We start from the raw sequence: 10267 nt of genomic DNA, 5'->3' as shown, positions 1-10267 counted from the left end.
CGGCATATCAGGAAGTTCCTGAAGGAGTAGGGAGGGTTACTGCGACTGCGGTGTGGTTATATGCAATCTGGCAACGGTATTGCTGAGAGGAGCGATTCCATCATCAAAAGAATTGCGTCCAGGAAACAGTACACCGTCTCAGAAGCCGTATATTGCTACAACATCATCGCCAGAAAACGCAATCTACCAATACCGAGTCCAAGAAAAGGGAATCTATCCCAAGAGAGAAATCGCCAACGAGGAGGGGCAGGGGGCGTGCACACCAGAGAATACTATCTGGCCGAAGCCGCCGGGAAGCCGATGAACTGACAGATATACCCGGGACCAAGTGACAGATGCGGTGAGTCAGCAGTCAGTCATGGTTGACGGTGTGCCCCGTCATGTTAGGGACCTGAAGCCAGCGACAAAGTTGCAACCACCGTTGAACGACGATAGCGACTGAAGCCATCGCTCTGGTTTGCACCAACCGCATCCTCATCAAGCAGCGAATCCGATAATAGTAGTTTCTCAGGGGAGGAAGTGTTCTTCGACCCTCAGACTTTAGATGGGAGCAGCAAGTGAACAAGAGTCCTGCACAGACCCCCTTCGAAGAAACACCAGACGGAAGAAAGTGCCGCCCCTCTGCCATGGACCTCCCCTGATCTCATGAACACAATCATGAGATCAGGGGGTGTGAGGGATATAGAAACGGAGATACAAACGGCCCACCTGTGAAGCGCCCGCGTGTATGTCTGTCATGCGCGTTGGCCATGAAAAAGAGAAACCAAGATGACGTCTGCGATATTTAACCGAAACGGTCTCATGTGATCTCGTGAGATTAACGTGGATGAATGTAATATAAAGCAGACCGCTTAGAGGAATGGGGAGTTTTTTTGCCGCAGAGACAATAAACAGGTGACGTTACTCAGTGCATTGGAACGAGCGAAGCAGGTTCCAGTTCTACACATCCTTTGACAAATTTTGGGTATAATTTAATGAACACATTTTTATGAGAGTTATTTCAAAGATATAACCATATTATATTAGAATAATGAGATTCGCAGAAAAATCTAATTAAGTTTAGCAATGAGGTGAGGGTATATTAATGATATAACAACGTGTAAGAGTTATTTGTGCCTTTATTAAAGCCTTATAATATTAATTTAAGATAAGATTGAGCCTTGCGTCAAAAATGGACATGAAAACCGAAATTAATTAAGAAGAACGTACAAACCTTAAATTAATGATTATTGTAAATTGAATATACAACACTGCTGTAAACCTTGTTTCATTTATGTAAAACAGCACGCAGGTGTCAGTAATTTGGCCGCTACAACTGAATATATTTTTCTGTAAAGATTAATTTCATTTAGAGCATGCGTCATATCGGTCACGTTCATATATAAGATTCGAATATTTTATTCATTTATCTTTCCTTAAAGCAGGACTTTCACTCAAACATTTCTTATTCCGCAGGATATACACTTTACTACTGCATTAGGAATACGTATGTGATTGCATGGAGTTGGCCAGGAAAAAGAGACACCAAGATGGCGTCTGCGATATTTAACAGAAACGGTCTCATGTGATCTCGTGAAATTAACGTGGGTGAATGTAATATAAAGAAATAGTATGGGAGATTGTTCCCTATCAAAAATGCTGAGAGATTGTATAATTTATAGCTGATTTAAATGGCAACGTTATTAGTAAAGAAATGAACTTTACCTACCAGCATCTGATTTTCATTCTTCATCTAAAAGACGTATGGCTCGATGATGCTATACCAAACAGTCATTTTCTCAAGAAAGAGGGGGAGTGAGTATATATATTTTCTTCTGGTAAATATGCTCATTCAAGTGACTGTGGACTCCGTCATTAAAAAAATATAAATCAAACAAGCCAGTCCAATTTTCAATCGTTTGCCATATGTTGTAAGAAAATGCTTCTTGTACTGCTTAATAGCCATTTTTTTTCAACAAGATCTCGTATTTTGAGGAAAAGGATAATGGTTATCATAAAATGTCCGTAAAAATTACATGTCAGAGATGCAAGATTTTTTGTACAGACTGTAGATATTTTTTTAAAAATTCACAGAGTCATTCCCGTAAGATCTTTTCAGGATTCTTGACTTGACAATGTAGTATTTATGGGCACCTGCCAAAGATATGTCTCATGAAATTTGTCCAATAAATGTTGAATTGTTCTTTAATACGTAGCATTGACGAACCAAAATCTTCCTGCATTTCAACTGGATCAAGAGGACAAAATTTATGGCAATATAGACCTGACTGATTTTTTTCTGCTATAGCGTATAATAAAGCCCACTAGCACCCATATTTGAGTTAATATCTGCTCTCGCCACCAAGTGGAAATATTAATAAAAAAGACAAATGATAATCTCTTCTTCTCTATATAAATAAAATGAACTCATGTTTTCCCGTCTTATTTTGACATTAATAGGATTAAAAATCAAGATATTTCATGCAAATATAATATGCACAAACGGCAGAACAATATCTAAGATGTGTTATAGGCTTATTATTTCTCAAATTCCTCGATAATCTTAGATTTCTATACTTTTTCTGCTGAGAAGTCACGGCCAAAATCGGTTACGATCAATGGAAGTGGTAAAATATTTTCTCTCTAATAACTTCCTCCTCCCCCTGCCACCACTTAACACCGTTTGGGGATCGTTCACAAGGAACAGTTGAGAAGAGAACATCGGTTTGGCTTCGTAGTTCTTTCATGTGAAGTTATTTAAAATCACTAAACTAAGCTCCAGTGCTCTGTGGCGTAGTGGTTAGCGTGCTGGACAACTCAAATTATATTTTCACGTTCGCGCCGACCTACCGTAGTCGTTTTTTTGGGGTTTTTTTCCTAAACAACTGGAATGGACTTTTCTTGGTGGCCGAACTGTTAACGTTGCAGATGTTTTTTTTTTTTTTCACACTTTATTTTCCTACTTTTACTCATGACTCCGGGTTTGATCCTTCCTACTTACCTACCATAACATTTTTTAAAACTCCCCCCCGTCCCGGAAACAAACACTCGGGCAACGCCGGGTACCCCCGCTAGTTAATAATAGAATAGAATGTGTTTTGGACAGGTCTATACACAAATACACACATATACACATGCATACACACACATATGCCATGTTGCTGTTGGAGCAGATAAAAACTAATTAGATGTCCGTGTGTTGTTTTTCACGGTAGTATTTTCAAATATGGGAACGGTGCGATGGTCACGCGGTTCATGTTATGAGTGTGTTTTCTTTGATAGAATTGTTGTTTAAGTTTGAATAAAATAAAATCCGTATTCGATATATTTCAAGCCAAAACAGCACATTATTACGAAAACAAAGACCTATTTAATTTTGTTTGAAATTTATTAATATACTTCGAAGTCAAACTTCATCCTCACTACTTCTTTAATTTTTTGCCACGGTGCGGAATTCTAATTGCATATTCTCTACTCCAATAACAACTGGGGAAAAAGATATAACTACTGATGATGAAGTTTGTATTGGAAATATATTTATAAATTTCAAACAAAACTAGATGTTTATTTTCGTAATAATGCGCTGTTACGTTTTCAAACATATCTAATATGTATTTTATTTTATTCAAACTCAATTTACACCTCTGTCAGGGAACACACACGACTAACCTGAATACCGCGTGACCAACGCTCCGTTCCCACATTTGAAAATACTATCGTGTAAAACAACAAACCGACTTCTAATTAGTGAGTATCTGCTCCAACAGCAACAGGGGGAAAAGAGAGGAAAATACTGAAGATTAAGATCTCAAAATAATAACCTTAGTAATGAAGCGACAGTAAAAGATTTGTGTATGTTTATTTTAATGTGCTATTAAGTATAAAAAAGTACAAACATTTTTTATCTGTGCAGCCACCTTCTGTGTCCACAAGTTGCTGAATGCGAAGCCTGTAATCACAAGTCTTGACTGCTGACTCATTCTTTATAACGTGGAATACTCGCAATATTATGGGCTTCGGAAAGGCCAAACTGTTACGGAAGCTGGCATTCGAGACTTTCCTTAACATCACCCTATAGCCGATAGCCGCAGGATTTCAAATCTGGCAATGTCGAAAGCTAGATATTTGAGGGCACAAAAGCGCCAACTCTCTCTTAAAGAAGGTCTGCACGGTTTTTCGATATATATGTGCAGAATACTAATGAACATTATTTTCCTGGGCTCATAGTTCTTCTTAATCCCGGGTAAGATAATTTCCTCAGGAATCTTCAGATATTCCGCCATAGACACCTTCAGCCCCACATGAATCAGCCTGATTTTTATCACTTTTAGGCGGTAAATTTTAGACATCAAACTCAAACGTATACATCAATTAACATTTCAAATAGTTAATGCCGCTTTAAATATACCTAAACTGCGGATTTAAATTACTGCCAATTTATCGTTTACACACACACGAACGCACACACACACCCACATATATATATATATATATATATATATATATATATATATATATATATATATTTATGTTTGTGCGTGTGTATCTATATAAATATATGTGTTGTTCGGGATTGAATGAGGATCAACAAATACCCTCCCATACAGTTATTGTCAGTAGAATAGCATACCCCACATAGTTTAACTAAACCAATTGACTGCATGCCTTTTTCTGTAATTTATCGGGAGGGAGTTTCACATATCTCTCCGTAGGGACGCAATCCAGAATACATTGTGGTCTACATGAGGGAGGAAATAAATAATGCTCTTGACCCACTTCCTGTTGTGTTATCTAGCTGAAAATTTGCATATGTAATGATTTATATTTCTATGGGTTATGTGGCAGATTACAGCTCTGAACTAATTGTGATTTCTGTTTTACAGGTGTTTGAACTGAGTCAGGTGTAAAATGAAGCCTGTTGAATGTCGAGCAGTGATCTGGTTTTTGTATTTGAAAGGACGCACATCACAGTAGACTTTTGATGAAATAAAATAAACTGATGATGATATCATATGATCTTGTAAAACGCTGGCATCCTGAATTCAAACATCGCCGGAAGTCTGTGGAAACAGCCCCCAGACCTGGTCGCCCCCCCCACCTTTGCCATTGATGAGGCATCTGTCCGTATAGTTGAGGCTGCCATTTTGGAAGATCGGCGAATTACTATTCGCCAAATAGCACAAGATGTCAAGATTAATACAGGGTTTGTGGAAACTATCATTCATGACCATTTGCGTATGCATAAGGTGTCTGCCAGATTAATTCCCAAGTTGCTCACACCATTCCAGAAGCGAGAACGCGTCGAGTGCTCGAGGATGAATTTGGAGATGTGTCAAGAGGATGAGTCAAAGTTTTTCAAAAGACTGATTACACAGGATGAAATTTGGGTCTATCACCATGATCCAGAGACCAAAGTCCACTCAATGCAGTGGAAGCACTTGAACTCACCACCCGCAAAGAAGGCAAGGGTGCAGCGCTCCGCTGGCAAGTTCATGCTCACAGTCTTCTGGGACCAAGAGAGAGTAGTGATGACAGATTTCCTAGCAAAGTGTACCACAATTACAGGGGCCTATTATGCTTCACTTTTGAGGAAATTAAGGGAAGCTATCAACATCAAGAGGCAGGTCAAGATCAGCAAAGTTTCCATCCTCCTGAAGGATAACACTCCGGCCCACAACTCGCATGTCGCCAGATCAGAAGCACGAAAATCCTTTCCCATCCTCCCTACTCGCCTGACCTTGGACCCTCTGACTTTCACCTCTTCCCAGCCTGAATTTGTTTTTGAAAAGAAAGTGTTTCCCAGATGATGCAGCCTTGATTTCTGAAGTCACGTCGTGGTTGGAGGACCAACCTAGGGTGTGTTCTACAAAAACTGTCCCAAGAGCTGCATCAAACGATGGGAGAAATGCATAACTCTGGTTGGTTCCTATGTAGAGAAAGACTAATAGCTGTGCCAAGTTTCGTTACTCTACTCCTATAGGAAGTGGGGCAGGGGTATTACTTATTGCTCGCCCCTCGTACATAAGTTGTGGCTAATCTATTGTTGATTTTATAACATAATTTTTAAGAAATCGCTCTAATTAATGTTTAACATTTTAAAGTCAAGTAAATTGGTTCAATTGTTTACTGAACTAAAACATATATTTCGAACGCGCACATGTTTTATTAAAGAACTAATTCATAATTCTATGAAATTCTTTTCATATTATCACTTTAATTAAATTTAAACGTACAAAAGTCAATTTACATTGTTCAACTGTGTATTTAAAAGAAACATCCATTTCGAACGCCATCCTGACCTCTATAATAATCTACTGTTAATTTTATAGGCTGTCCTGTTCTGCTTGTTAGTTGTAAAATTTCTAAATGCTGTTGTGATGTTAAGTTGTAAAGAAGTGTAAAGATTGTTAAAAATTCTTAAATAGGAATTTTCGATTAAACATTTTCGATACTTATCAGAAGGATTCCAGTACTAAACCTATAAATGAACACTACCGAGCCCATCAATATATTTGTGTGAAATGAGCCAAAAATCGGCCGAGCTATTTAACAGTCCATAGGAACGACATCACACATGCTATTCTTAAGCACCATCTCTCAAATAAGTATCCTCATGAAAAAATTGAGAACATGTCCGAGTATAAAGATCGTCTAGAATTGTATGTAAAATATAACAATCGGTATTATAAAATTTCTCAATCCGTCAATGATAAAAGCGGAAGTACCGACAATTACCGTAAAGCAAGGGAGATAAGTCAGTATTTACTTAATCAAGTACAAATTAACGGCAGAACACGGCAAAACTTAGATTTATGATAATATTCATATTTACATGTAAATAATCTTCTACTCGGTCTTATTTTTAAAAGTAATGTTTGGCGTGGATATTACTTCCGCATAACACCTAAGTACGCTAATTTTTTTTCTAATGCGATTTTCAAGTGTGGTTATTAGTAAACCAAACAGTGAAAATCCGCAACCTAGAAATTCATATATATATATTTATGCTGATATTTTAATGACATAAGGCAAAAAAAAAAAAAAAACGTGATACTACCGATTAAAAACTTATATTTCAGTAACTGTACAGTAGACACATCTTAAAATGTCCAGCGGAGTAACAAACATTGACAAATCCTTAACCGCTAATTAAGTATTATTTTCTATTTTGTAGGAGTATTGCACGTAATAACGTTTGCATACACGATTTCATTACTGCAGACGCTTTTTAAAAGTCGCAAATGTTATATAGTGAAAGATAATTGGTTTAAACACACAAAAACCAACCTCATATATGAGGATTTGATGACTAACTGAAAGCAACAAAACTTAAATACATCAATGTAACCCAAATACTATAGACATATTCGGGAGGTTGGAAAACAAAAATTAAAAATTTTCAAAAAAAAAACCTCTTATCAACAAAGAAACCCTGTTATTTAATAACATTTGCCTGGCTGAAAAGATGGCATAAAAATACACATTTTATTTAATAATTAGTGTTTGAAGAGTTGTGCAACACCATACCGATTATTCAGAGATGCGTCTCTACACATACTAATAGTAAACAAAAACATAGCACGGAAGGCAATACAAAACCTTTTTTTTTTCAACTAACAACGAAATGATATCAGTGGCAGAAAGTTGGACAGTGTCAGAGTGAAGAAATAGGAACAGTTGAAAAGTCTTTAGGCTGTGAAAGGTTGGTCAGCATTTGTTTTCAGGCGAAGATCGTCAATCCTGGAGCGGTCACTGCACGAGGACATGAGAGAGAGAGAGAGAGAGAGAGAGACAGACAGACAGACAGACAGACAGACAGAGAAAGAGAGAGAACTGGAGGGCGAGAGAGAAGGGGAGATATAGGGATGATTGTCTTCGATGTTTCTGGTTACTTTCCGCTAACCAACCGTGATTTTCAGAGGGGCTAAAAAGTTCCTTAGAAACTGATGCAAAATGATTTGTCAGTGTGTAGTCAAATCGCTTGGAAGGGACATCGACTCGAAAGAGAAAATGTTTGAGGCATTTATCCACTAAACCTATCAAAATTTGGATTTGTTTAGGGGCAAGTGAACGGGAAGCAACTAAAACTGACTCAATTTCGGAATAAAAATGGAAATCTGGAGAAATCCGCGGTACACAAGACTTTACATAAAGTATTTTTAAACATTTTTTTTACCCCAATAATGGCAGAGTGCCACCGAGAATAGTGACCTACTGGTAATTAGAGACCATATTTTTAAGATTATCGTAACTAAAGAGTTATTCAAGAAACAAGGAGAATGTAGGACATTCTAAAAGCTAGCAGTTCGAGGCAAGAAACAATTGGAGTAGAAGCTCTTCCGGTATTTGAAAACTTCTAAAGTGGTCGGATTTTGCTGATTGTTGGATTAAGTTTTTCCATCTCTCAACTGACATGGATTTCTGTCTATGAACACTATGAACTCCTACAGTGACTTAATAAATAATATGAACATTTTGATTTCATCTGAAAATAATAGGGTTTTTTTTATATTATGTCTTCAGCATACAATGTTTACGCATTGTACGACCCGCTATTTTTATGACGTTATCCGTTGTTGCTATTTCAGTTTTAGTTATATATAACGAAATTGCTTACATTTATCTTTAAAATGATTTCTTTTGTAATCACTGTTTAGTTTAGTGAGATAGGTTACATTCCCCTAATTTATTTGTGTCACATCCTCTTTTGACAGGACGTATTTTCATTTATTTTATTATTAATATCTTTTATTAAATATTTCAAATGCATTTTACGTGAATAAAATATATACATTGACGCGTGTTGATGGGTATCCCCAGTCATCTACATAGATCAACCTTAAATAAAGATAGAATATACGGCTACGGTATCAGATATCTATTTAACAATGACTCAGGACGTTTATTTATATTTCATGCACAAATGTATCAAATACATACATGCCCTAAGATATACAACCTTTTTTATGGCTAAATATCTGTTTCCTAAATATAGGTAACATTATATTGCATCAAAGAAATATGTTTGACATGTAATTATTTCATGCTTTCATAAGGCAACTGGTTCTTCTTATCCATAAAAAGGGATTATGCCTACCCAAAACAGAGGCAATGACCAGATTAATTTATACATGTATTTAGGAGGGTACTCTGTAAAAATAATTAATGCAACCTTTGTAGAGATTTATAAAGATTATGCATGTTCGAAAACGGATTTAAAATTTTAATAGAATTTTTGCGGATTATACATTCGAATTTATCATTTCAACATGCATGTAATTTGATTGTTTTCTCTGTAGAAGATAAGAAATCGATTCCAATGTAGATGCATATAATGAAGGATTTAACCGACTTGACATCTCAAGGACATAATTTTTTATGTATAATAATAAAAATAATATGTAGATAGACATTTAATCAAAGTGAGTTTGTGTACGATATATTAGAGTCAGAAAAGATATATTTTTTAAAATTGGCAATATATATTAATATTATACACACACACACACATATATATGTATATATCTTATATTTTGAGACATTGTGTTGAACAAAGATGGCGGCGTAGGTCAGATAAGTAACCAAGATGGCGACCAAGAATCAAATGCGGTCCGTGGCGTAGTTAACCTCTTACGTTCTGAGATATTGTGTTGAACAAAGATGGCGGCGTAGTTCAGATCAGTAACCAAGATGGCGGCGTTGTTCAGGTCAGTAACCAAGATGGCGGCCAAGAATTAAAAGCGGTCCGTGACGTAGTAAACGGCGAACTGATTGAATCCTAAATTCGACAATTTTTATAATAATTTTGGAACGTTTTCATTGGTTGTTTAGCACAGCCGTTGGTTATAAGAATGATTTTCGAATCCATTAGTCTCATACTCCCATTACAAGTCAAAAACATTTTACAATATATATATATATATATATATATATATATATATATATATATATATATATATATATATATATATATATAAGTATATATATATGTATGCATGCATTATGAATATTTCAACATATTCTCACATGTGCGTCATTTTAATCCTATGCGCGCTGATAATACAACCCGGTGTGCAACTGCATATAGCAAATTTATTTGGTCGAGTGTCAGTAAAAGATTTACACAGCAACGACGGTATGCCGAGGCTAAGTTGGACTCTTGATTAAAACAATACTAACATGACAAACTGAAAGAATAAACCCCTATTAAATAAAGTTAAAGAAGCATCCCAGCTTACATAGCTATAAAATAACGACGAATTGATCAATGCAAATGTAAGTAAGATAG

Source organism: Euprymna scolopes, chromosome 11 (assembly GCF_053919585.1).
Source record: "Euprymna scolopes isolate OS-2025 chromosome 11, ASM5391958v1, whole genome shotgun sequence".
NCBI classification, from domain to species: Eukaryota; Metazoa; Mollusca; class Cephalopoda; order Sepiida; family Sepiolidae; genus Euprymna; species Euprymna scolopes.
The sequence above is the reverse complement of the archived record's forward strand: the minus strand, read 5'-3'. Positions refer to the sequence as shown.